This window comes from Oryctolagus cuniculus, chromosome 1 (genome assembly GCF_964237555.1).
Source record: "Oryctolagus cuniculus chromosome 1, mOryCun1.1, whole genome shotgun sequence".
Lineage (NCBI taxonomy): Eukaryota > Metazoa > Chordata > Mammalia > Lagomorpha > Leporidae > Oryctolagus > Oryctolagus cuniculus.
In genome coordinates, this window is record NC_091432.1 from 69,208,983 (window position 1) to 69,235,802 (window position 26,820).

Here is a 26,820-nt window from a genome sequence, read left to right on the forward strand (position 1 = left end):
AGAAAATGTGGGCTCCGTAGACACCCAGAGAACTTGTGCCAGCAGCCTCTGGGCTTCTGGAGTCAGTGGCAACTGCACACTCAGCAGCACAGGTCCTGCTGAAGCTGGCTCTTCAATAGAGGGACACTCAAGGAACTTAGCAAGCTCTCTGTTTAAGCATTTTTAGAGCCTCATTTAAAGAGTGAGAGAGAAATCAGGAATTCCATACATTTCCAGCTGTGATTAGGACTTGCAAAATCAGATGTTATCTACTTTTTGGAGTCTGTTTCTTGCACTCATAATGGGAACACAGATGTAATACCTTTGAGAGTTCACCCTCTAGCTGACCAGCCATGAATATTGCATCCCCGAACAAGAACCCACTAGAACATTTACCAAAGGTGGGAGAAGCTAGTGCAATATACAATTAATTCCCTGTGTACGCTCAACACTTTATATGCTCAGGGCTGGCACTGTGGCACAGCGGGTTAAAGCCCTGGCCTGCAGTGCCGGCATCCCATATGGGCGCTGGTTTGAGTCCTCGCTGCTGCACTTCTGATCCAGCTCTCTGCTATGGCCTGGGAAAGCAGAAGATGACCCCAAGTCCTTGGGCCTCTGCACCCATGTGGGAGACCCGGAGGAAGCTCCTGGCTCCTGGCTTTGGATTAGCTCAGCTCTGGCCATTGTGGCCATTTGGGGAGTGAACCAGCAGATGGAAGACCCCTCTTTCTCTCTCTGGCTCTACCTCTCCTTGTAACTCTTTCAAATAAATAAAATAAATCTTAAAAAAATTTTTACATCTCATCAAAACAAAATAAGAAATGCCAGTTGCTGTGGACTCAGATGTGATGAAATTGCTTGTATCACTGTCAAAAGCATCAACCAGATTTGAGGATTTGTTCAAAGTTTAAAAATTTTTACAAAACCTGCTGTAAATTAAGACAAAAGTAGATTAAATGTCATTTCTTTAAATAAAATAATTCTTTCCATAAAAAGCAAAGATGGGCTTTTGCCTTAATGCTGGACAACATTGGCTCTATAATTCTTTTTTTTAAAGATCTATTTATTTGAAAGCAGAGTTACAGAGAGATAGGGGAGAGGGAGGGAGGGAGGGAGAGAGAGAGAGAGAGAAAGAGAGAGGAGAGAGATATGTTTCATTTGCTGGCTCACTCTGCAAATGGCTGCAATGGCTGGAGCTGGGCTGGTCAGAAGGCAGGAGCCAGGAACTTCTTTCAGGTCTCCCATGTGGATGCAGGGGCCCAAGCACTCTGGCTATCCTCTGCTGCCTTCCCAGGCAGCTGAATAGGAAGTAGAGCAGCCAGGACTAGAACTGGTGCCCATATAGGATGCTGGTGTTACAGGCACTGGCTTTATCCACACCATAAAACCAGCCTCTGGCTCTAAAATTCTGTGCAATTCTTCACAAAAAAATACATTCTTTGAGAAAATTGTTTTCCACTTACCGTGAATTTCAATATGACCAAGTTGAAAGGCAAATCACAATAAAATTGCCATTGTCTTAAAGTTCTGCAGACTAAGAGTTTCAGACAAGCCACTGTGGAAAGCAATGGTTGAGAAACCCAACAAAGCACAGAGACATGGCAAGGATACTGAGTTTTGGAGTTGGAGGAAATTGGTGTAAAAAGTTAATTTTGTGTACAATGCTTTTAGACACCCTAGGAAGACCCAAATCATGATAAGTGTTAGCAACCTGTGAAAAAAGCCACTGTAGCCAGCTGTCACTGAGTTGCCTCCATACCCGTAGCTTACATATCCAGTGCCGGCATCCATGTCGCCTCTGTGGTTGATGCCACCAAATCCTCTGTATGCCCTGCCCACAGATGTTTCCTCCTCTGCCCTATCCTCAAAGATGTGGGGACAGGGGCATCTCACTGTGCATGGGGCTTCCCATGCCAAAGCCAGGATTATGTGGTTTGGCAGCAAATTTCAGCCTGCCACTGACCGGTACTGGGGCTCTCTTCTTTTTGTTGGCTTCCAGGGCAAGAGGAGAGTCAGGGAAAAGCTTTTCTAGTGCAGTAAGAGCAGAATATGCTTTTTTTTTTTTTTTTTTTGGACAGGCAGAGTGGACAGTGAGAGAGACAGTCAGAGAAAAAGGTCTTCCTTTACCGTTGGTTCACCCTCCAATGGCCGCCACGGCCCGCACACTGCGGCCAGCGCACCGCGCTGATCCAATGGCAGGAGCCAGGTACTTATCCTGGCCTCCCATGGGGTGCAGGGCCCAAGCACTTGGGCCATCCTCCACTGCACTCCCTGGCTACAGCAGAGAGCTGGCCTGGAAGAGGGGCAACAGGGACAGAATCCGGCGCCCCGACCGGGACTAGAACCCGGTGTGCCAGCGCCGCAAGGCAGAGGATTAGCCTAGTGAGCCGCGGTGCCAGCCAGCATATGCTTTTGCTGCCTTTTTGTTTAAACCAGCACCTTGGGGCAGACGTGGCTCAGTGAGTTAAACTGCCATCTTAAGTGCCGGCATCCCATGTGGGCACTGGTTTGAGTCCTGGCTGTTCTACTTCTGATCCAGCTCTATATTAATGTGCCTGGGAAAGCAGCGGAGGACAGCCCAAGTGCTTGGGTCTGTACACCCACATGGGAGACCTGAATGAAGCTCCTGGCTCCTGCCTTGGGCCTGGCTCAACCCTGACCATGTGGCTATTTGGGAGAGTGAACCAGTGGATGGATGATTTCTCTCTCTCTGTCTCTCTCTCTCTTTCTCTCTCTGTAACTCTGGCTTTCAAATAAATAAATCCTAAAAAACAAAAAAATAGCACCTTGAAACTTCTGTCCATCTATCTCAACCTCCATGACATAGCCCTTCTCCTGGCTGCCCACAGTCACAGAGATGAGCCCTTACTTGAGGGGGGATGCCTATTCTTGTTAAGCTGGGCTCTTGGGGTCTTGTGATGCTTATTTATGATTGGCCCCTGTTCAGCAATAGCATCTGTGAGGGAGGCAGTGCTGGAGTGGAGAGGTTTCTACCACAGGAGGTGGAACCACCACTTAAGGCTTCTTGAGCTGTCTCCTCAGCCTAATCCTCCCCTTGGCTTGAGTCCCTGCCTTCAGGGTGTAGGGCAAGCCCATGTCATGCAGCACCTTCAACAGCCATGTGCTGTTTGGCCATCATTTTGGATGGCTCTGTGGCCTCAAATGAATTGCCATCAACCTCCACAGAACTGATGAAGATGGGCACAGGAACAAGACCACCTGGGGAACTAGTTTGTACTGCAGCCCCGGTTACAGCTGGTTCAACCTCATCAGGACATTCATGACCTGGAGAGACTCGGACTTCTCTTTCATTTGCTGAATCTTCTTCTTTTTGCTGGGTGATTTCTCCCTGTCCTCCTGCATTCCACGTTTCATGGGTGTAATGGCGTGGGTGGTGCTGGAGGTGGATTTGAACTGTTTTCATTCTTTGGATTCTTGAGCATCTTGGAAGGAAGGGAGTCCATACTCAACACTTCATGAAACTGGCCAAATGCAGCAAGATGCAGTGTTTGCTGAGCACTCTGTGTTTTATTTTCCTATTGTTCTCCATCTAGATGCCCAGTAGCATCAATGGCTCCTTTTTCACAAGGGTCATAAAATGCCAGAACCATCTGGCATCACAATGCCCAATACCAGGTATTCCAGCACCCTCCACAAGGCCTTGCCAGTGATGTAGGCAGGCAGATAGGATAAAATTCAATTAGGTTTGTGAGCTGGAAGACCACGCCTTCACCACACCCCTGTGTGATCTCATGCCTCTACCTGACCACACCTGTACACCTGTGGGGAGCAACTCGGACTAGACTAAGTTACTGGAATTAAGACTTATTCTATGCATCTGCTCTCCCACAATATGGCGCTGGGAGAGGAGGAAACAGCTTCTACACAGCTGCCTCCAGTTCAACCAATAAACTGTAGGACCTGCTCCTGATTGGAGGAGAGCAGCGTACTCGGCGTGTGGGTAGCAGAGTTGGGATTGGTGGAAGAGGACTATAAAGGAGGAGAGAGACAACATGCACCAGGAACATCTATCTGAAGGAACACCCGAGCAGCCCCCGAGAGAGCTGGCCGGCGGTGTGCTGCTCCCCCACGGAAGTGGGGAAAGTGGCAGGGGGAACCGCCCTTCCACGGAGGTGGAAGTGTCGGTAGCCAACCCGGGAAGAACCAGCAGCAAACCCGGGGAGGGCTGAGCAGACAAAAGAACAGCGCAGGGTCCTGTGTCGTTCCTCCACGAAGAGGGGGGGCAACATACACCCACCTGCCAATCAGGCTATATAACCACTCCCCTTTGGAAGTGGGAAAAAGGCCTGAAACACAGTGGGCCTGGCCCTTTTTCTTCTTCCTCACTTTTTTCACCATTATGGACCTTTGTTGTCCTTGTTGCCCCTTGCCTTTGGGGCATGTGGCCTTCGGGCAGCCTGCGCTCTCTGCCTTTGCTGCACTGCCTGTGATAAGCTGCTAGTAGCTGTGCAAAACAAAATGCTTGCTGCATGTGGCTTTTGGCCTACTCTCCACTCGGTGTGGATCTAGACTTCCCTTTCTTAGATAGAGCCCTCACTCTTCTATGCATTTCTCTCACTGAATAAAAAGCTGGAAAAACTTACCATGTCATCTGATCTACCTGAGCCAGTATTCAGGATTCTCTCTGACTTCATGGCAAGAACCCACAAGGCTTATTAATGTGGGAAATATTAATAAGCAAATCATTATCACTGGCACCTGTGGGTCTGTTGGCTGATGGACTTCTCACACTGGAGCTCTGGAGGCCATCTTCTTTTTCTAATTTTTTTTTTTTTTTGACAGGCAGAGTGGACAGTGAAAGAGAGAGAGACACAGAGAAAGGTCTTCCTTTGCCGTTGGTTCACCCTCCAACGGCCGCCACGGCCGGCACTCTACGGCTGGCACACCGCGCTGATCCGAAGGCAGGAGCCAGGTGCTTCTCCTGGTCTCCCATAGGGTGCAGGGCCCAAGGACCTGGGCCATCCTCCACTGCACTCCCTGGCCACAGCAGAGAGCTGGACTGGAAGAAGAGCAACCAGGACAGAATCCGGCGCCCGACCGGGAGTAGAACCCGGTGTGCCAGCGCTGCAGGGGGAGGATTGGCCTATTGAGCCATGGCACCGGCTCTGGAGGCCATCTTCTGAGGGGACCCCATGTGGGCATGCAGGTGCACAGGTCCCTCAGGACCCAAATGGCAATGAAACAGGATTTCAGCCTATTGGCTCTGGTCTGAAATCACTTGGTATGTGAGAGGGACACCAAGATAGCAAGGCATTTTCTGCCCATCTAGCACATCTGGGGGATCATTGACTGAGTGTTTCTCCAGCTAATGCTTCCTCCAACTGTTTTCTGACAATGGGGGAGGTCAGGTGGATAGTCAGGGACAATGGAAGCTCGTGTGTGTTTGTATATGTGTGTGTGTGTGTGTGTGTTTTACCTCAATTGCAGTGTTATGGACATGTTGGAGTGTCTCATAGTTATGGCAGTGAGCTAGATGGCCAGGTTGTCAGCCAGCTTGTCCAGGAGGGCAGGTGTGGGCTTCTCCTTACAAAGCAGCACTAGCTCCAGGTACAAGTTCACCTTGAGCTGAAGGCCCTCTGCCACGAGGCCAACCTGTGACGCTCCCTGGTTATGTGCTATGCCTTTGTTCCCCAACCCCTTCTTTGTGGCATGTCCACATTGTCAGCCCTGGCCTGGCTGCCACTGTCTCCAGTTTATAAATTTATAAATTTATAAATCCAGTTGGACATGGCTTTGAGGGTCTACTCGATGTTGGACTCCATGTTCTGAATGGCCTCCAGCTCCTCTTGTGCCAGCTAAACTAAAAATGCTTTGTCATCATATGCTGATCATCATTCACAAAAATTTGCATTCAGTGCATTTTCACTTCTTTTTCTATAGTGTCTGGAAATCAGACTTTTACTTTTCAAATTGTAACAGATTTTCTTGGTGTTATGAATACTTTAACTATACTATTGGCATCCCTTTCCCCAACTGCAGCCTATGAAGCCACTTCCTGCCACAGCCCCCTGGGGTCTCTCCTCAAAAGTCATGTGACATGTGCCAGCTTGCTAAGCCCAACTGCAACAGTGAGAAGAGGAGGAGGAGGAGCCATGGCTGAGTTTGAGTGGGCAAGCCAATGCTCACAGGGGAGATGCAGAGACATATCTAGATAGCAATTCTTGAAGGGAAGAATAGCAGAGAATTTCTTGACATATTTGCTTTTTTAAAATTAGTTTATTTATTTCAAAGTCAGAGTTATACAGAGAGAGAAAAAGAGGCAGAGAGAGAGAGGTCTTCCATCCACTGGTTAGCTCCCGTGTTGGCTGCATTGTCCAGATTTGCGCCCATATGAAGCCAGGGGCCAGGAGCCTCCTCCGGGTCTCCCACTCGGTGCAGGGGCCCAAGCACTTGGGCCATCCTCCACTGCTTTCCCAGGCCATAGCAGAGAGCTGGATCAGAAGAGGAGCAGCCAAGACTAGAACTGGCACCCATATGGAATGCCAGTGCTTCAGGCCTGTTTTTTTTTTTTTTTTTTTTTTTGGTCCTTCTGTGTTTTCCTAACAGAGCTGTCAAGATAAGCAGGCCCTGTGTTAGGCCATAGGGTTTTGAGAATGAAAAAAGGACAGAATTGTTTTACTTGCCAACCAACGCATACTGGCACCATGCTGAGCACTTCTGTTAATTTTATCTTCACAACCATCCTTTGAGGTGGGTGCTTTGATTATCCCTACTTTGAAAATGAGAAAACTGCAATTCAGTGAGGTTAAATGATTTGCTCAAGGACACTCAATAAGTTGGAGAGGTAGGACTTGAATTTAGGACCAATATTACATTTTCTTTTCACCTACATAGTTCTGGTCATTCTTGAGCTCAGAGAATAATGTCACAGAATGAATATTGGATAGGATGTGACAGTTACGCAATTGGAGAGATGTAAGTATAAAGAGGTACCCAGAGGGAATAATCAAACTCTAGGTCTGCTGCTGCATCACTACCATAGTGAGCTTCTGCAGTTGGGTCTTCCTCCTAATGCCTCCATATTATCTGCTTTGAACACACTGGCTATGTTTTTTTTTTTTTTTAATGATTTATTTATTTGAAAGTTAGAGTTACACAGAGAGAGAAGGAGAGGCAGAGATAGAGAAAGAGAGAGAGAGAGAGGTCTTCCACCCACTGGTTCACTCCCCAATTGGCCGCAATGGCCAGAGCTGTGCTGATCTGAAGCCAGGAGCCAGGAGCATCTTCCAGGTCTCCCACATGGGTGCAGGGGCCCAGGGACTTGGGCCATCTTCTACTGCTTTTCCAGACCATAGCAGAGAGCTAGATCTGAAGTGGAGCAGCTGGGACTTGAACCGGTGTTCATATGGGATGCTGGCACTGTAGGTGGCAGCTTTACCTGCTATGCCACAGTGCCGGCCCCAACACTGGCTTTCTTTTTAAGATTTATTTTATTTGAAAGGCAGAGTGACAGGAGGAGGTAGGGAAAGAGAGAGACAACTTTCCTCTGCTGGTTCATTCCCTAAAAGGTCATAATGGCCAGGTCTGGGCCAGGCTGAAGTCAGGGCCCTGGGACTCCATCTGGGTCTCCCATGTGGATATAGGGGCACCCATCCTCAACTGCCTTCCCAGATATATTAGCAGGGAGCTAGATCTGAAGCGAAGCAGCTGGTACTCTGATATGGGATGTCAACATTGCAAGAAGTGACCCAACCAGCTGTACCACAGTGCTTCTTTGCTGTTTTTTTTTTTTTCATGTTTATGTCTTCATAGGCCATTCCCTAGTTCCAGAATGCCATTTCTTTTTTTTTAAAGATTTATTTTTTTATTTGAAAGGCAGAGTTACGCAGAGAAAGGAGAGGCAGAGAGAGAGAGAGAGAGAGAGAGAGAGGGAGAGAGGTCTTCCATCCGCTGGTTCACTCCCCAATTGGCTGCAACGGCTGGGGCTGTGCTGATCTGAAGCCAGGAGCCAGGAGCTTCCTCTGGGTCTCCCACGTGGGTGCAGGAGCCCAAGGACCTGGGCCATCTTCTGCTACTTTCCCAGGGCATAGCAGAGAGCTGGATTGGAAGTGGAGCAGCTGGGACTGGAACCAGCGCCTATATGGGATGCTGGCGCTTCAAGCCAAGGCATTAACCCACTGCACCACAGCACTGGCCCCAGAATGCCATTTCTTTTATCTTGTGAAGAACTCACACAAATCTTTCAGGAGACAGATCAAATGATCTATGAACTTTTCCCAAAGCACTTTCTGGAGGTTTCTGGCATTTTTTGAAGCTTTGTATTTTGTGCATATTCTGTTTTTAGTTTTTATTTCTTTGTATTTATTTATTAGAAAGGTATAGATGGGTGTCAGCATTGTGGTGCAGTGGATTAAATTACCTCTTTGTGATACTGACATCCCATAACAGAGTGCGAGTTTGAGACCCCGCTATTCTGTTTCTGATCCAGCTTCCTGCTCAGGCACTTGGGAAGGCAGCAAAAGATGTCCAAGTACTTGAACCACTGCCATCAACGTGGCAGACCAGGACGGAGTTCTTGGCTTCGGCCTGATCTGGACCTGGCTATTATGGCCATGTGAGGGGGTGAACCAGTGGATGGAAGATCTCTCTCTCTCTCTCTCTCCTTCTCTGTCACTCTGATTTTCAAACAAAGACAAAACAAATAGAAAAAGAAAAGCAATGAGAGAGAGAGAGAATCGATCTTCCATCTGCTGGTTTATTCCCCAAATGCCTACAACAGCTGGAGCTGGGCTAGGCTGATGCTGAGACTGGAACTCAATCTTGGTCTCCCAATCGGGTGACAGGGACCCAAGTACTTGAGGGTGCACATCAGCAAGAAGCTGGAATCAAGAGTATAGCTGGGACACACCCAGACACTCTGATATGGAATACGGGCATCTTAAGCAGCTTAACTACTGCAGCAAAGGGCCCACCCAAGGTTTCATTTATTGGTTTACCAATAGCTGTTATAATTGTAATTCCGGTGACAGTGAGGGCCTCCATGATTCTTCAGCTCTAGGTAAAACTGACTTTATTCCTAATTTTATAGCTTGCAGAATTCAAAGCCTTTTCTTGTATTTCTGCAGATTCTTGGAGGCTTACCTTTGCACATCATCTCTTTTCTCCCAAGCTTCTACGTTCTTACCTCACAGTCTGAATAAGAGATTCAGCCTCTTCACTGCTCTCCAGAACAAATCTACCCTGTACTTGGTACTTAACAGTTTAGAAGACTTGGCCAGCACCACAGCTCACTAGGCTAATCCTCTGCCTGCAGCGCCAGCACCCCCGGTTCTAGTCCCGGTCGGGGTGCCGGATTCTGTCCTGGTTGCCCCTCTTCCAGGCCAGCTCTCTGCTGTGGCCCAGGAAGGCAGTGGAGGATGGCCCAAGTCCTTGGGCCCTGCACCCGCATGGAAGACCAGGAGGAAGTACCTGGCTCCTGGCTTCGGATTGGCGCAGTGCGCCAGCCGTAGTGGCCGTTTCGGGGGTGAACCAACGGAAGGAAGACATTTCTCTCTGTCTCTCTCTCTCTCACTGTCTAACTCTCTGCCTGTCCAAAAAAAAAAAAAAAAAAAAAAAAGTTTAGAAGACCTTACTAAAGAGCTGAGGTCACATGCAAATCCTTTAAAATCTCTTAAGAGTCAGCCTGGCCTGCCTTGTTTCTCTGGCTACTTGGCTAAATGGTATCCCCACATTGCCCTTGCCTCATGCAGAACCAGTCCTCACAATTCTCTAATCTCCTTCACTCTGAAGCAACTAACCTCTTGTCTCGTGTAGAGTAGTTCCAAGGCACTTTCTGCTCTTGGCCTCTCCTCCTACCCAAGAGTTTATCAAAGTGTTGTTCCAAACAAAAGCAATTCCTTTCCAAAAAGGAATTCTGTAGACAGCAGTTAGGATAATTTTTCCCATCCTTTTAGTGCAATATCTATTTATGAGCATGTCTTAGGGCTGCTATAACAAAGTACCATAGATTGATAGGCTTATAAATAACAGACAATCTCAAAACCTGAGTCGAGTTATCTGATGTGCAGCAAGCCAATCACTGACAAAAGGGTGGTGGAAGAAGGTATGTTATTACTGCAAAGCACAGAGCAAGGAGTTGGGCAGCTATTGCTTAATTCTCCAGTTCCCTGAGGGGTTGGGGTAAAGGTTCTTATGGATTGAAGTTGGAGTTGAGAGGTATGTAGGTCACTAGTTAGTCTGCAGTGCTCTTGGCTGCCTTTTTTCCCCCAGTGCAGAAAGAGGATTTATTTCCAAAGCTTCAGCTAACAAAAGCCACAGCAGTGTCACGAGGGTGTCAGGCAAGTGGCTGCAGGGTCACCTCTGAGCCTCAGTGTTCTCCCTAGCTGTGCTCATGCTGCTGGCCAGAGGCGGTGTCCTTGCAGGTGTCACTCACGGTATGGGCAGGTCCCGTGTCCTCTGGCGAGGACCTGGCTGGCGGGGGTGGGATCTCACCAAGGAGAAGTCTGGTTTTGGCCCGACTGCTGTCTGACTGCTCTGCATCTTCCAAGGGGACAGCGCAGCCCTGTATGGGGCTGGGGATGTAAGGCACAGGATTCGCCCAGGTGGCCTCCAGGAGCACACGCCACGTCCCCTGTGTTGCCACGTGGCTCCTTTTTTTTTTTTTTTTTTTTTTAAAGAAAAGTGCTCTTTTAAAATTTTTTATTTTCATCTTATTTTAAGGGCAGAGAAAGAGAGAGGGAGAGATCTTCTCCTGCTTTATTCTTTAAATGCCTAGAACAGCCAGAGGTGGTCCAGGCTGAATGCCTTCTGGGTCTTCCATGTGGATGGCAGTGACCCAAGTACTTGAGTTTTGTGATTATGGACGCTGTAGGGCCAGCTGCACCACTCCCTCCATTCAGTAAGTTAATTTTAAAAAGAGGTTGATTTGCAATCATAAAAGCAAGGCAAGAACACTTTAATCTAAAGGAGGGAAGCTGGGAAACTATGGGATGCTAGGACCTGATAATATCTGGTGTCTGTATCAAAGGCACTATATGGGATTTGGTTTCAAAAGCCCTCTTCCGGCTGGCGCCGCGGCTCACTAGGCTAATCCTCCACCTTGCGGCGCCGGCACACCGGGTTCTAGTCCCGGTTGGGGCGCTGAATTCTGTCCCGGTTGCCCCTCTTCCAGGCCAGCTCTCTGCTGTGGCCAGGGAGTGCAGTGGAGGATGGCTCAGGTGCTTGGGCCCTGCACCCCATGGGAGACCAGGAGAAGTACCTGGCTCCTGGCTCCTGCCATCGGATCAGCGCGGTGCGCCGGTCGCAGCGCGCCGGCCGCGGTGGCCATTGGAGGGTGAACCAACGGCAAAAGGAAGACCTTTCTCTCTGTCTCTCTCTCTCACTGTCCACTCTGCCTGTCAAAAAAAAAAAAAAAAAAAATCAAAAGCCCTCTTCCATATGGTGGGACGAGCGTGAAAGAGCTCTCCGGACTCTTAGAAGAGCATGAATCACATCATGAGGGCTCCATCCTCATAGCCTAATCACCTCCCTAAGGCCCACTTTCTAATATTATCACACTGGGGGTTAGGGTTTCCAAGTAGGATTTTGGGGGAATGCAGACATTTAGTTGCCTCAGCTCCCTGCACAGAGCTTGAGTTATAGCAGACCCTCAACAATACTTAATGAATAAATGAAATAATGAATAAATGATAGATAAGAATGTTTGGTTGAAAAAAATAAATGAAAGAATGAATAGGTTGTTGTGGGTTTTGTTTTTTGACAGGCAGAGTGGACAGTGAGAGAGAGACAGAGAGAAAGGTCTTCCTTTTTGCTGTTGGTTCACCCTCCAATGGCCGCCGCGGCTGGCACGCCGCGCCGATCCGATGGCAGGAGCCAGGTACTTCTCCTGGTCTCCCATGGGGTGCAGGGTTCAAGCACTTGGGCCATCCTCCACTGCACTCCCTGGCCACAGCAGAGAGCTGGCCTGGAAGAGGGGCAACCGGGACAGAATCCGGCGCCCCGACCGGGTGCCGGCGCCGCAAGGTGGAGGATTAGCCTAGTGAGCCGCGGCGCCGGCCGTGAATGGGTTGTTGTTAATTGACCTGATGGTTCCCAGGGATCTTTGCTTTGTAAAAAGAAGAGGCTGGGAGTATAGCCTTTTTTTTTTTTTAAAGATATATTTATTTATTTGAAAGTCAGAGTTACATAAAGAGAAGGAGAGACAGAGAGAGAGATCTATCTTCCATCTGTTGGTTCATTCCCCAGATGGGTGCAACAGCCAGGGCTGGACCAAGCAGAAACCAGGAGCTAGGAGCTTCATCTGGGTCTCCCATGTGGGTAGCAGGGACCAAAACATTTGGGCCATCTTTTACTTCTTTTCCCACACCATTAGCAGAGAGCTGGATTGGAAGTAGAGCAGCCAGGACATGAGTTGGCATCCATATGGGATGCCAGCACTGCAGGCTACGGCTCTATCTGCTAGGCCACAACACCAGGCCCAGGGTCTAGCCTTAATTCCAGTCCCAGTTCTGCCTCTAATTTACCGAGTAACTATGTGTAGGTTACTGTTCCTTGGCTTCTTACTACTTATTTATATTTATTATAGCTTCTTTTTTTTTTTTTTTTTTTTTTGACAGGCAGAGTGGACAGTGAGAGAGAGAGAGACAGAGAGAAAGGTCTTCCTTTGCTGTTGGTTCACCCTCCAATGGCCGCCGCGGCCGGCGCACCGCGCTGATCCGATGGCAGGAGCCAGGAGCCAGGTGCTTTTCCTGGTCTCCCATGGGGTGCAGGGCCCAAGCACCTGGGCCATCCTCCACTGCACTCCTGGCCACAGCAGAGAGCTGGCCTGGAAGAGGGGCAACCGGGACAGAATCCAGCGCCCCGACCGGGACTAGAACCTGGTGTGCCGGTGCCGCTAGGCGGAGGATTAGCCTAGTGAGCCGCGGCGCCGGCCTTATTATAGCTTCTTACTATTCAATTATTTTTATCAACCAAACCTCATTTTTTAAAAAAAGATTTATTTATTTATTTGAGAGGCAGGGTTATAGAGAGAGGGAGAGATAGAGATAGAGGTCTTCAATCCGCTGGTTCACTCCCCAAATGGCCGCATCAGCTGGAGCTGGGCTGATCCGAAACCAGGAGCTTCATCTGGGTCTTCCATGCAGGTGCAGGGGCCTAAGCACTTGGACCACCTTCCACTGCTTTCCCAGGCCATTAGAAGGGAGCTGGATCAGAAGTGGAGCAGCTGGGACTTAAACCAGTGCTCATACAGGATGCCAGTGCTGCAGGAGGAGGCTTAACCTACTATACCACAGCGTCGGCCCTAGCCACATCTCATACTAATTCCCCCATACTCTCTGATACTTCACAGCATGGGCCTGGGCCTGGCTGGTCTCCTGGGTAATTTATTTTTCAAACCTACCTGCTTGGTTAAGAAGTACAGTGGATAGAGTTAACCTGGAATTGTTCTGGCTTATGGTTCTTATTCAACACCTGTGCATCCTCACCCTCCTTTAATGTTTTAGTAAAGCTGGATAGTGAGTGAACTCCCTTTTGTGAGGAGGCACTAAGAAATCTAATAGGCAATTAGATAGGGAAAGTAATGGGTCCTGAGATAGAGAATAATCCTGTGCCCATAAATAACTATAGGAAAACAGGTTCTGGCGTCAGACCAGACCACAAACATTTTTAGCTGGTCAGCAACATTTTTCAACTGTGACATCTCTGAAGTGGTCAACAAGATAACTTCTTTTCAATTGTTTCTGGTCAGCAGAATAACATTTCTCAACTGATCAGAGACAATGATCACTTCTGAAGACCTATAGAAAGACCCAGATCTTTGACGCCAGACCAGACCTCAATAGTCAGACAATCTGGTCAAAGACCATGACCACTTCCCAAAATGTATGTAATATAAATGTTTCTCAGCTGACCAGAGACCAGACCCCTGAGCCAAAGTATGGAAAAAAAAAAAAAAAACAGACCCCTGGTATGTTAAAAACCACATGAGGGAAATGATTAATCAATGAGCATTCTCTATATAAGCTCCCTTGTCTAAAACCTTACTGGAACCCTCTCTTGGGTTCCCTCCTGGTTAGCAGGAGTCTTTGTTCTTCAATAAAACTTCCACTTTTACTCACTTTCATTTTCTGCGTTGTAAAATTTTGTAGCTGTGCAACAAAGAACTGACCCTACTTGAACTCCTGCAGTAATTTCACCCTCATCTCACTGTATATGTTAAACCTCGTCAGTCTTATGCCAGCCCTTGTGTAGAAATGTGTGTGTATGTATGCACCGGCATGCATGTGCTTATGTCCACTTCCTTAACCAGGTTTATTGTCCTTGGAATTTCCTGAAGCTTTTTATAGGCTTTCTGAAGGAAGTAGGAAACTCACATAATCTTGTCAAGGCTTTGGTCATGGATGCTTTTTATTTTCTTTTAAAGGTTTATTTATTTACTTGAAAGGTAGTTACAAGGAGAGAGAGGGAGAGAGACTTTCCATCTGCTGGTTCACTCCCTAAATGACTGCAATGGCCAGGGATGGGCCACACCAAAGCCAGAGCCTGGAACTCCATCCTGGTCTCCCACATGAGTGGCCAGAGCCCAGATTTAGGCCATCTTCTGCTGCTTTCCCAAGCACAACACAGGGAGTTAGATTGGAAGTGGAGCAGCCAGGACTCAGACTAGCGCTCATGTGGGATGCTGGCATCTCAGGTGTTGCGCCACAATACTGGCCCTGATGGCTGCTTTAAAAAAGCATTTCATTGGGGCCAGCATTGTGGCATAGCAGGTTAAGACACCACCTGCAATACCAACATCCCATAGGTGCCAGTTTCCAATCTTGTGCTAACCATTTTTATTTTATTTTTGTTATCACAGTTCATAATAGTCCAACAACTCTGTGGAACGGTATATCAGTTAGGATTGTGTTATGTGTAATAGAAAACACTATTATAAGAGCTTAGAGAAGGTATTTCCACTACAGAGGCCAGTCCAGTTTTGGCATGGAGAACAGGATTCAGTCATGGGGACTAAGGCCTAATCTAATCCTGACCATTCCCAAAGTTCCACCTCTGGATACCAGAAGCACCCAGAGCTGGCGGACAAGAATGTGCCCAACCTCCATGTCATGAAGGCCATGCAGTCGCTCAAGTCTTGAGGCTATGTGAAGGAACAGTTCGCATGGAGACACTTTTACTGGTACCTTACCAATGAGGGCATCCAGTATCTCCAGGACTACCTCCACTTGCCCCCTGAGATGTGCCTACCACCCTGCGCCATGGCCGACCTGAGACCGGCAGGCCTAGGCCCAAAGGTCTGGCGGGGGAGTGGCCTGCAAGACTCATAAGAGGGGGCCGGTGCCGGCTCACTAGGCTAATCCTCCACCTTGCGGCACCGGCACACTGGGTTCTAGTCCCGGTCGGGGCGTCGAATTCTGTCCCGGTTGCCCCTCTTCCAGGCCAGATCTCTGCTGTGGCCAGGGAGTGCAGTGGAGGATGGCCCAAGTACTTGGGCCCTGCACCCAATGGGAGACCAGGATAAGTACCTGGCTCCTGCCATCGGATCAGCACGGTGTGCTGGCCGCAGCGCGCTGGCCACGGCTGCCATTGGAAGGTGAACCAATGGCAAAGGAAGACCTTTCTCTCTCTCTGTCTCTCTCTCACTGTCCACTCTGCCTGTCAAAAAAAAAAAAAAAAAAAAAGACTCATAAGAAGGGAAGCCAACAGATACTTACAGACAAGTGCTGTGCCCCCTGGTGCCGACAAGAAAGCCCAGGCTGGGGCTGGGTCAGCAACTGAATTCCAGTTTAGAGGCAGATTTGGTCTTGGACATGGTCAGCCACCCCAGTTAAAGCTAGAGGGGATTCAACTTGACTCTCACTGGGATTAAACATGACAATAGGTCTGATCTGATTTCATCATCATTTAAAAAAAAATCATCTATTATTTTTCACCTTATGTTTCTGTGTGGGAACAAACTGTTGAAATCCTTACTTAAGGTATACTAAGCGGATCTTCTGCATATTAAGATAATCGAAAATGAATCTTGATGTGAATGGAAGGGGAGAGGGAGTGGGAAAGGGGAGGGTTGTGGGTGGGAGGGACGGTATGGGGGGGAAAGCCATTGTAACCCATGAGTCGTACTTTGGAAATTTATATTCATTAAATAAAAGATAAAAAAAAAAAAGCTAGAGGGGATTATTTTGTGTTAAATAAACTTGTAGCCAGAAAAAAAAAAGTTGCCATTCTCTTAGTGTAATTCATTAACATATGACTTTGGGGATCAAACTCCTGCATGCATTCAGGAGCCAGATCCAACTCAAACAGTAGCAGTGATAGAGCCAGGATCAAACCAGCCTGTCATATGCCAGCATCTGTCTCTATAACCACTGCCTTACCTCTTTCTTCAAGCTCTAAATTCCATATTCTGAAGAAGGATTACATGGGGAAAAGAAACAAATCTCTTTCCTTATTTAGCTCCCAGAAGTGTTTACGGTGGGGTTTCCTCTGATCTGATCTTAGGATTTCTTAGTATTTTGTGGTGCTCTGAACAGAATTTCAGAGGAATCCAGACTGCATTGAACATTAAAATATTATTTTACTTTGTTATCCCATTCAAAAGGGAGCAGTTTTTGGGATTCTGAACTCAACAGTATGCCATTAAAAAAATTCTTCAAATCCGAGATGGAACAACAACAACAAAAATTCCCAGTTAGAGTGGTGAGCAGGGCATGTGGATTTGGTCCTGCTGGGTAGATGTCCTCCAAGGTCAGATTGACAGCCCTCAAGTCCTATATAGATGCTGTGCCAGTGTGCTTGGCTTCTGTACTGGCAGGATCAGCATGTTCCATGGTGACTGGCAGGGGTAAGAGAGTTGGTATTCCAGGAAGAGCAATGCTAACGTCCAGGTGCCTCTTTTTACACGTTTCCTTTGGTGATATGGCTTGAAATTTCAGATTTTTAAGGGTAATATTTATTTTCTACGGATACTTAAAATTCTTATTCATTTATTTATCTGAGAGAGAGGGAAAGGGAGGGAGAGAGAGGCTTTTTCTAGTTGGCATTCAAGTGGTTGAGCAATGATTTTTGAAGAAGCTCTCCTGAAAACCCTGGTAAAAAGCCATATTTTCTGATGAGCGTTTGGTCATTCTGGTATTAAGGACTGAGGAGGTTGCACCTGTGTCTACTAAAAACCCTGTGAATAGATTTCCCACTGTGTGGTTACTTGGGGCTATGCATTGAAAATCTCAATGGAGCTGGAAGAACTGGTGGGAGATTCTCGTTCCCCTCATTCCTGGTCACTTTCAGTTAGCTGCAGCAGTTGAAAAGCTCATGAACTTTCTCCGCTAGCTTTCTTCCCTGGGATGGGCGTTCCTTCTTCCAATGCTCTTCCTGCCTGCGGTCGGTGCACTGGAGCAGTCTTGGATTCAAGCGACCTGGGGAAGTTACCTTGGGTTGGGCTCCACCTTGTGGCAGTCCTTGACGAAGTTCAGACCTTCCGGATTTAGTGCCAAGGCCAGCAAGATGGCCGGTTGTTTCCTCTTGTTATTCCCCACCCCCGGGTCTGGTCTTCTTTGTTAAATATCTTGAAAGCAATCTCCACCAACTAGACATCCCAAGAGCCCTTTCTACTTTCTCTGTATGTTGGGGCCTGCTTGCCTTATAAAAGTCATGCTTGTCATCTTGATTCTCTGAGGCCTCAGAATTTATGTCCGTGTATCTGTAATATACCTCAAAAATCCTCTACAAGTACTCCAAGCATTTCTTTCTTTTCTTTTTTTTTTTTTTCCCTCACTTATTGAACTTGATGTAAGTTCCTCTGCTTTGGCATCCCTCTTCTTTTTATTATTTTGAATTTTATTCATTTGAAGGGCAGAAAGATAAAAAGAAAAACAGACTGGCAGAGCCCAGTTGAAGAGGTCTCTGTCTCCTTGAGATGTCACTCTCTGCTTCCCAGGGTGTGCATTAACAAGAAGATGGATTGGAAGCAGAACAGCTACATCATATTTAAGCACAGTGTTTTTTGTTTGTTTTTGCTTTAAGGCAGAGTTACAGAGAGAGGAGAGAGAGAGAGAATCTTCCATCCCCTGATTCACTCCCCAAATAGCCACAATGACTGGAGCTGGACCAGGCTGAAGCCAGAAGCCAGGAGCTTCTTTCAAGTCTTCCATGTGGATGCACGGCCCAAGGACTTGGACCATTTTCCGCTGCTTTCTCAGGCAGATGCTGTCTTCAGGGAGCTGGATCAGAAGTGGAGCAGCCAGAGATTCAAACCAGCATCCATATGGGATGCAAGTGCCACAGGCTGTGGCTTAACTTGTTGTGTCACAGCGCTGGCCCAAGCACAGCTTTTAAGTTGCTACTTGGAATGGTTGCACTCCATATCAGAATGCATGGTTTGAGTCCTGGCTCTTCTGCTTCCAATCCAGCTTCCTGTTAATGTGCACTCTGGGAGGCAGCAGCTCATGGTTCAAGTAAGGAGTTGAGTTCCAGCTGCCCTGGAAACCTAGATTGAGTTCTGGGCCACTGGCTTCAGCCTGGCCCAGCCCTAGCTGTTGTAGGCATTTGGGGTGTAAAGTGGCAGATTGGAGATCTCTGTTTTTCTGCCTTTCAAATAAAGTTTAAAAAGCAAAAAACTTATTCTCTGATGGGACATCTTTTGGCAGAAAACCTGATCACCATTTTGGGTGATTTCTTTGAATTCTGAGTTTTTGACTACCTCAAGTTGCCCTCCATTGTATAAAAAACTTGGGACTCAGACACTGGGGTTTTGAATCTCAGCTTTCCCAGGTTGCTGGGTGTTGGGAAAGCGGTTTAACCTCTCTGTGACTCAATTTCTTTACTTATAATGTGAAGAAAATCTTGGTTTGTATCTCACAGTATTGTTCTGAGGATTGTTATTATATGGAAAATACCTGGAACTATCTGGCACATAGTAAACACTGTGTAACTTCTATTATTTTATCAAAAAATGTATTTATTTATGTAAGAGACTGGCAGAGAAACAATAGATAGTTCTCATTCATGGTTTATTCCCCTCCCAACTTCCATACGAGCAATAATCAGGGCTGGACCAGGACAAAGCCAGGAGCTAGGAACTCAATACAAGTCTTCCATATGAATCACAGGAGCCCAATTACTTGAGCCATCACTGCTGCCTCCTTTATCAGCAGAAAACTGGATTCAGGAGCTACAGCCAGGAACCAAACCCAAGCAGTCTGATGTGGGACATGGGTATTTTTTTTTTAGGATTTATTTGTTTATTTGAAAGACTGAGTGACAGAGAAAGAAGAAATAGAGAGATATTCTATCTGCTGGTTCCCTCCCCAAATGGCTGCAATAGCCAGGGCTGGGCCAGGTGGAAGCCATGAGCCTATAACGGCATTTGGGTCTTCCATGTTGGTGTTAGGGTCCCAAGTACTTGGGCCATCTTTTGCTGCTTTCCCAGGTGTATTAGCAGGGAGCTGGATTGGAAGTAGAGCAGTAAGGGCTTGAACCAGCACCCACAGGGGATGTGGAATTGCAGGTGGTGGCTTAACCTGCAGGTGGTGTGCCTCATTGCCGGCCCCTGATCTCCCCCACTTTGTGGCTTAAAAAATGTACAGGTTTTCCAGTGCAGCCTTGTGGACTGGGGTCATTTCCTTTATGATCCTGGCTTTTACTGTTGTCTTGGAGACTGAGAAGTTGCAAATGGAGCAGCAGCAGCAGCAGCAGCAGCAGCAGCAGCTACTTCTAGAGCCAACACAGGGCTGTCAGGAGGAATGACAGAGATCTAGATTGTTACTGCTGGATTTGAGTTGTCTTGGGAGAATCTTCAAGTTCATGTGATTCAATTGACCGGCTGATTTTTCTTTTTTGATTTTGGCACATTGCTCCAGCTTAACCTAATGGAGAAAATTCCCCTGCAGTGTTTCCTGGAGACACCCAACTTGCAGCTGCGCCCTGCATGCCATTCTCACCTATTCCTTCTGTCTTTCTCTGATAGAAGAGTGCAGTGACACAGACAGTTATTTAAGCTCTGACTACCTGACCGCTTTCACTAAATTGCTCCCCAGTGGATGTTGTCCTACGCCATTGTGGAGTAGGAAATGATGCCAGAGGGGTGGAAGGACCCTTTGCTCACTGATGACTATTTTGTTATTTGTAAAGAATGGAGATGTCAGGGAGGGCCAGGCCCACAACATGGAACTGACAAAACACAAGACAGCTGTAAAGAGAGAAGACGGGGGCGGGGGGGCAGCTGTAGGTTCAACTGCGAGATAGGGATGATGAGGACTCTGGAGGACAAGCAGGAGCTCATTTCCTCTGTGCATTTTGCTCTATGTGTTAAAAGAAAAAGATTCATGCATTTGGAATGTCAATATGTAATACCAATTTGTCCCTTCAGTGAGTTTGCACTAGTTTACACTCCACCAATAGCTTATGAGGGTGCTTCTTTCCCAACTGCCTTTCCAGTGCTGCCACTCTGACTTAAACCTATTGTTTTCTTTAAAAGTACCAAGATGCTCATTAAAAACATAGGCATCTGGCTGGTGCCGCGGCTCACTAGGCTAATCTTCCACCTTGCGGCGCCGGCACACCGGGTTCTAGTCCCGGTCGGGGCGCCGGTTCTGTCCCGGTGCCCCTCTTCCAGGCCAGCTCTCTGCTGTGGTCCAGGAGTGCAGTGGAGGATGGCCCAGGTGCTTGGGCCCTGCACCCCATGGGAGACCAGGAGAAGTACCTGGCTCCTGCCATCGGATCAGCGCGGTGCGCCGGCTGCAGCGCGCTGGCTGCGGCGGCCATTGGAGGGTGAACCAGCGGCAAAGGAAGACCTTTCTCTGTGTCTCTCTCTGTCTCACTGTCCACTCTGCCTGTCAAAAAAAAAAAAAAAAAAAAAAAAAGGCATCATAGCAATGGTTTCTCCAGGCAAAAGCTACAGTTTTGCTCAGGTTTTACCTTTCTGAGAGCACAGCTGGGCCTTCTGCCCTGTCCTGCGGTCTTCCTTCTGAGGGGCTGTGGGAGGTGATCTGACCGACTAGTACAGCTCCAGGTCACCATGGGAAAAAGGTAGGCCTATGCCCTGCTGATGATGGAAATGCAGACCAGCTGAGTTCTGTAATGGAACACAGAGCCATTGTCGGGAAACCACAAATTGCTGACTTGCTCCTGCAAACAATCGATACTCAGAAGCTGAGTCCAGGAATTCTAAAGATGCACCCAACAAAAAGGGCTGGGGGTTGGGGAGCATGCTTTTAACAAAGAACTCAGCACAGAAGGCCCTGGCAGTACTTCCTAGAGAGTTATTCAGGAGCCTCAAGGCCCTTTCACCACTCCCTCTGATGATCCCAGAGCTCTAGGCTGCTAAAGCTGGAGTGGTTAGCAGTATCTTGGGCTCAAATTGTGACTCAGGGGGCTGGTGTTGTGGTGTAGCAGGTTAAGCCTACGCCTGTGATGACAGCATCCCGTATGGGTGCTGGTTTGAGTCCCAGCTGCTCTACTTCTTCTTCTTCTTTTTTTTTTTTTTTAAAGATTTTTATTTATTTATTCGACAAGTAGAGTTAACAGACAGTGAAAGAGACAGAGAGAAAGGTCTTCCTTCCATTGGTTCACTCCCCTAATGGCTGCTACAGCCGTCACTGTGCCGATCCGAAGCCAGGAGCCAGATGCTTCTTCTTGGTCTCCCATGTGGGTGCAGGGGCCCAAGTATTTGGGCCATCCTCCACTGCCCTCCCAGGCCACAGCAGAGAGCTGGACTGGAAGAGGAGCAACAGGAACTAGAACCTGGCGCCCATATGGGATACCGGTGTTGCAGGCGGAGCATTAACCAAGTGAGCCACGGCGCCGGCCCCTGCTCCACTTCTGATCCAGCTCCCTGCTAATGCATCTAGGACAACAGCAAAAGATGGCCCAAGTGCTTGGGCCCTTGCACCCACATGGAAGACTCAGAAGAAGTTCCTGGATCCTGGCTTTGGCCTGGCCCAGCCCTGACCATTGTGGCCATTTGGGGAGTGAACCAATGGATGGAAGGTCTCTCTGTCTCTGTCTCTCCTCCTCTCTCTCTAACTTCACTGTTTAAATGAATAAACCTTAAATAAAAAAAAAAAATCTGACTCACTTACCAGCTCCCTGCCCTTTGGGCTATTGGTTGACCCCCTTCAGCCTCAGATTCAACTGAATAGTTATGTTTATAAATAACTTAGCATGATGCCTAGCTCTTTAAGGGCTTAACTAATTATTATTATTGCTATTTTATTAATAACAGTAAGAGTTCTGGGGGATGGTAGAACCAAGGGATATGGTACCTGGAGGGTGGGCCATCTGAGCTATATCCTAAAGAATTAGATTTGGCATATTAGAATGAGTGAAGTTCATGGGCAAAGGTTCTCTTGTACCTTCCTGGACCTGGTCAGGAGATATGCTGGGTGCTAGCAGTAGACCAGTGGCAAGGGACAAGGTGTACAAATGGGATGATCTTACTGTGTAACATGCCCACTAGTGCCAGATTGAGTGGTTTATACAATGACCTTAGCATCTGGGGTCCAAATTGGAGTATATGGCTGGGCATGGGCATAGGAACAAGTGTTCCCTCACTAAGAGCCTCTTTTGAGATTATTGGACCCCTTGAGGATTTTGGAACAATATGAAGAAGTAGCATATAGGATACTGGGCTCTTGATACCTAATGACAGCACAGGAGCAAGCTCTGGACATCTCCCGCTGAACTCAGTGGGGCATATTTTTATCAAACTGTCTATGTCCCAAATATCCCATACCCCTATTGTAACATGACACAATCTTCTCCCAATGTCTAGTCCTCAACCCCTCATTACCATTGTGTTATTTGGACTGGATGTTTATTTTCCCTCAAGTTCATATGTTGAAACCCTTATCCCCAAAGTGATAGTATTTAGCGATGTAGTTTGAGGGAATTTAATTGGTAGGATTCTTGGATTAGTGCTATCTACAAACCAGGATGTAGGCCCTTACCAGATACCAGATCTGCCAACACCTTAACCTTAGACTGTACAACCTCCAGAATTGTGAGAATAATTGCCTGTTGTTTAAGTTACCCCATCTATGTGATTTTTTCTTTTTCTTTTAAAGAAAGATTTATTTCTATATTTATTTGAAAGTCAGAGTTAGAGAGAGAGAGAGAGAGAGAGAGAGTGCTTTCATCTGATGGTTCACTCCTCAAATGGCCACAAAGATTGGCTGGACCAGGCCAAAGCCAGGAGCCAGGAGCTTTCTCTGGGTCTCCCACATGGGTGGCAGAAACCCAAATACTTGGCCATCCTTCACTGCCTGTCCCATGTCATCAGCAGGGAGCTGCATCAGAAGTGGAGCAGCCAGGACTTGAGTCAGTGACCCTGTGGGATGATGGAGTTGCGGATGGTGACTTAACCTGCTGCACCACAACACTGGCCCCTATGGTATTTTTTTGTTGTTGTTAAAGCAGCCCTAACTGAGTAAGACAACATTTGTTCTTTCTCATAGAATAAATTATAGAGGCAGCATGAGGTCAGTGACCCAGCTTCCTTCTTTGTTGTGATCCACCGCCCTTTGCACACATCCTTCACATTATCGTCAATGGTGGCTGCCCCTGAAGGAAGGAAGGGATGAAGAGGGCACACTCCCTCACCTTAGGGGTGTGTCCCAGCGGTTACTCATCACTTCTCCTCAGACCCTGTTGGCCAGATTTCAGTGATATGGTCATGAAAGGCTGGGCAATGTTGTCTTATTTAGGTGGCCAAGTGCCTGGTTAAAATCTGTGTCTATTACTGAAAGAAGTAGGGAGAGTGGATACCTAGGGATGATGGAAGCCTCTGCTATCAGCAGTTTGTCATCTATTATCCTAAATAGGATATCCAGAGGTCAGTGAGTAAGGTCATGTCCTTGTGCAAGGACAGGTCTCACCTTTAAAAGGGTGATGAATCTCTGTGACAATTGTGAGGAAGGAATTGAGCACAAGAGGTAAACATCAGCATGAAAGGGGGCTGGCCTTGTGGTACAGCATGTTAAACTGCCATCTGCAACACCAGCATCACATATGGGTGCCAGTTTGAGTTCTGGCTGCTCTGCTTCCAATCCAGCTCCCTGCTAACGTGCTTGGGAAGGCAGTGGAAGATGGCCCAATTGCTTGGGTCCCTGCATCCACATGGGCGACCCGGATAGAGTTCCAGGAGCCTGGCCCACCCCCAGTCTTTGTGGCCATTTGGAGAGTTAATCAATGGATGAAAGTTCTTCCCCCACCCCCAGCCCCATAACTCTGCCTTTCAAAATAAATAAATAAATAAATAAATCTAAGAAAAAAAGAAAATCAAGGTCAAAGATATGCCTGAGACAGGTGAAACCAGCAGTCTCTCCTTGTGAAGCTGGGGCTCTAGCAGTCCTCAAAGGCTGAGCAGGGCTTCTGGGCAGGGTCGGAAAACGGGTTCTGATGCACGACAACTAGGAAGGGAGTCCTCCCACTTGGTGTTCCATGCTGAAGGGAATGTCTTAGCTCCCATCATTCCTCACATTTCTTTCTATTCTGCCATCTCTGGGTCCTAGAAAAGTCTTGTTAACTGTGTGAGGTGTGGGCTCAGGAGCAGAGGTGTTGTCTGTGCACACCTGAATGCCAGCTCCATCAAGGCAGGCCCCTTTTGTTTCATGCACTTACTGCAGGATGATGAAGGGTACACAGCTTGTGGATTGGTTCCATCATGTTCCACCTCTGGGTGTCCTTCCCGAAACACCACCGGCATCCCTACTCTGGGGCAATGACTCAGAGGCAGGGCATGGCCCTGATTTAGCATTGTATCCCCGGTGTCAGATAAACAGCAATTAAATTGATCAACACAACATTCTTCACAATCTCTGTCCAGTGTACTTTTTTAGCCTATTCTCCTGGCCTAGATTTTAGCTAGTCCCTAACCTAGACTGTCTACATAGAATAATAGTAATATTGGTGATTATCACTAGCTGAGTATATAACAGATGTGGGCCATTGTTCTAAGCACTTTATGTACATTAATTCATCTAATTCTTAGTGAACGCTATCAGATAAGTAAAATTATTATCTCCATTTGTCCAGTGAGGGAATTAGACTAAGAGAGGCAAAGATACTTGCTAGAGATCACACAGCCAGCAAGGACTCAGCAGTCAGGCCATCTGCCGGGACCCTCTCGCATTCTCAGCTCTCCTCTCCAGTGCCTCTGTTGCAGAGTTGACTTTGCTCTTTCAAGTTTGCTCTGCTGCAGTTCCCTTCCCTGATTTCTGGCTCTAGCCAACTACATGCCCATTAAATTCCAGCCCAGGTGTTGCCTCCCAGGCCTTCCCTGCCTCTCCCATCACAGAGCAAAGGTTGCCCCTCTCTTTGCTTTTTCTCCTTCACTAATTACTCCCAGCCCCAGATGGGGAGCTATCTTGAAACAGGGACCTCAGCATAGAATCTTTTTTTAAAGTTTTTTTTTTTAAAGATTTATTCATTTATTTGAAAGACAGAGATACAGAGAGAGAAGGGGTGGGGGTAGGTCTTATATCCACTGGTTCACTCTCCAAGTGGCCATAATGGCCAGGGCTGGGCCAGGCCAAAGCCAGGATCCAGGAGCTTCTTCTGGGTCTCCCATATGAGCTATCTTCTGCGCTTTCCAAGGCACATTAGCAGGGAGCTGGATCAGAAGTGGAGCAACTGGGACTTGAACAGGTATCATATAGGATGCTGGCACTGCAGGTTGAGGCTTAACCTACACCACAGCGCCAGCACCAGCATAGAATCTTACTGTGGATGGCCCATTGTTCATTTTTTTTTTTTTTGAAGATTTATCTGTTTGTTTATTTGAAGGCAGTTACAGAGAGAGAGGGAAAGACAGAGATATCTTCCATCTGCTGGTTCACTCCCAGATGGCCACAACAGCCAGGACTGGGCCAGGCCAAAGCCAGGAGCCTGAAACTCCATCTGGGTCTCCCACATGGGTGGTAGGGGCCCAAGCACTTGGGCCTTCTTCCACTGCTTTCCCAGGCACATTAGCAGGGAGCTGGATCAGAAGTAGAACAGCCAGGACTTGAACTGGTGCCCATATGGGATTCTGGCGCTGCAGGCAGCAGCTTACCCTTCTGCGCCACAACACGGGCCCCAACTGACCCAACTTCCTTATACAGAAGGAAACAAGCCCAGAGAGGCAGAGATACCTGTCTACAGTGAGAGAGAGAAACAGACAAGGCCAGATCCCAAGACTCCTAGCACCTCATCTGTCCACAAAACATTTGGAGAAGTCTTTGTGCATCTTTGAGCCTTTCTTGATTCTGTCTTACATTTCATCCCAAAGAGGAATTCTGGGAGTGCTGGTGGGAGAGTGAGTTTTGGCAAGTCTTGCTGGCATGTCATGAGGCAACAGGGACAAACAGGCAAACAGTCTTGGGTTCTTTTTTGCTGACCTAGTCCTCAAAAACAGCAGAACAAAACATCCCAACCCGAGCTGGGGCTTCTGCCAGTGGGGCACCAAGTCAACGTGAATGGAATTCACTAACTGCAGCCTCCTCCCTCCGCTTTCTTAAAATGGTGGAGACTTTGGAGGAAGTGTTTTCTGGTTCATCTGGCTTTTCTTTAGAGCAAAGCAAAATACATCGACAACTTCATAAGGTCCTGGAAGATTAAAAATGTAAACACATACCAGGCACACCTACTCTTGTCTCAGCTCACTGCCCAATGGTCCACCATGTCCCAGGACCTCAGCAGGACTTACAGAGCCCCCAGCCTGGTGCGAATCCTCCCTTGGCCGCTGCCTAGCTGGTTTCCTTCTCCAGACCCCAGCTTCCTTGCTGTATTAGTTTTCTAGGGCTGCTGTAACAAAGCCCAAAGACCTAGCAGCTTAAACAACACAACTCTGTTGTCTGACAGTTCTGCAGGCTGGAAATCTGAGATCAAGGTGTCAGCAGAGTTGGT

At 47.6% G+C, this 26,820-nt stretch overlaps 1 protein-coding gene and 1 pseudogene across 3 annotated transcripts in view; one reads left to right on the plus strand and one right to left on the minus strand.

Moving 5' to 3' along the window:
* USP35 (ubiquitin specific peptidase 35) overlaps window positions 1–26,820 on the plus strand; it is a 101,574-nt gene that overhangs the window by 8,017 nt on the left and 66,737 nt on the right. The gene's annotated exons all lie outside the window — the stretch shown is intronic.
* LOC108178238 (interleukin enhancer-binding factor 3 pseudogene) lies at window positions 1,844–4,338 on the minus strand (annotated as a pseudogene).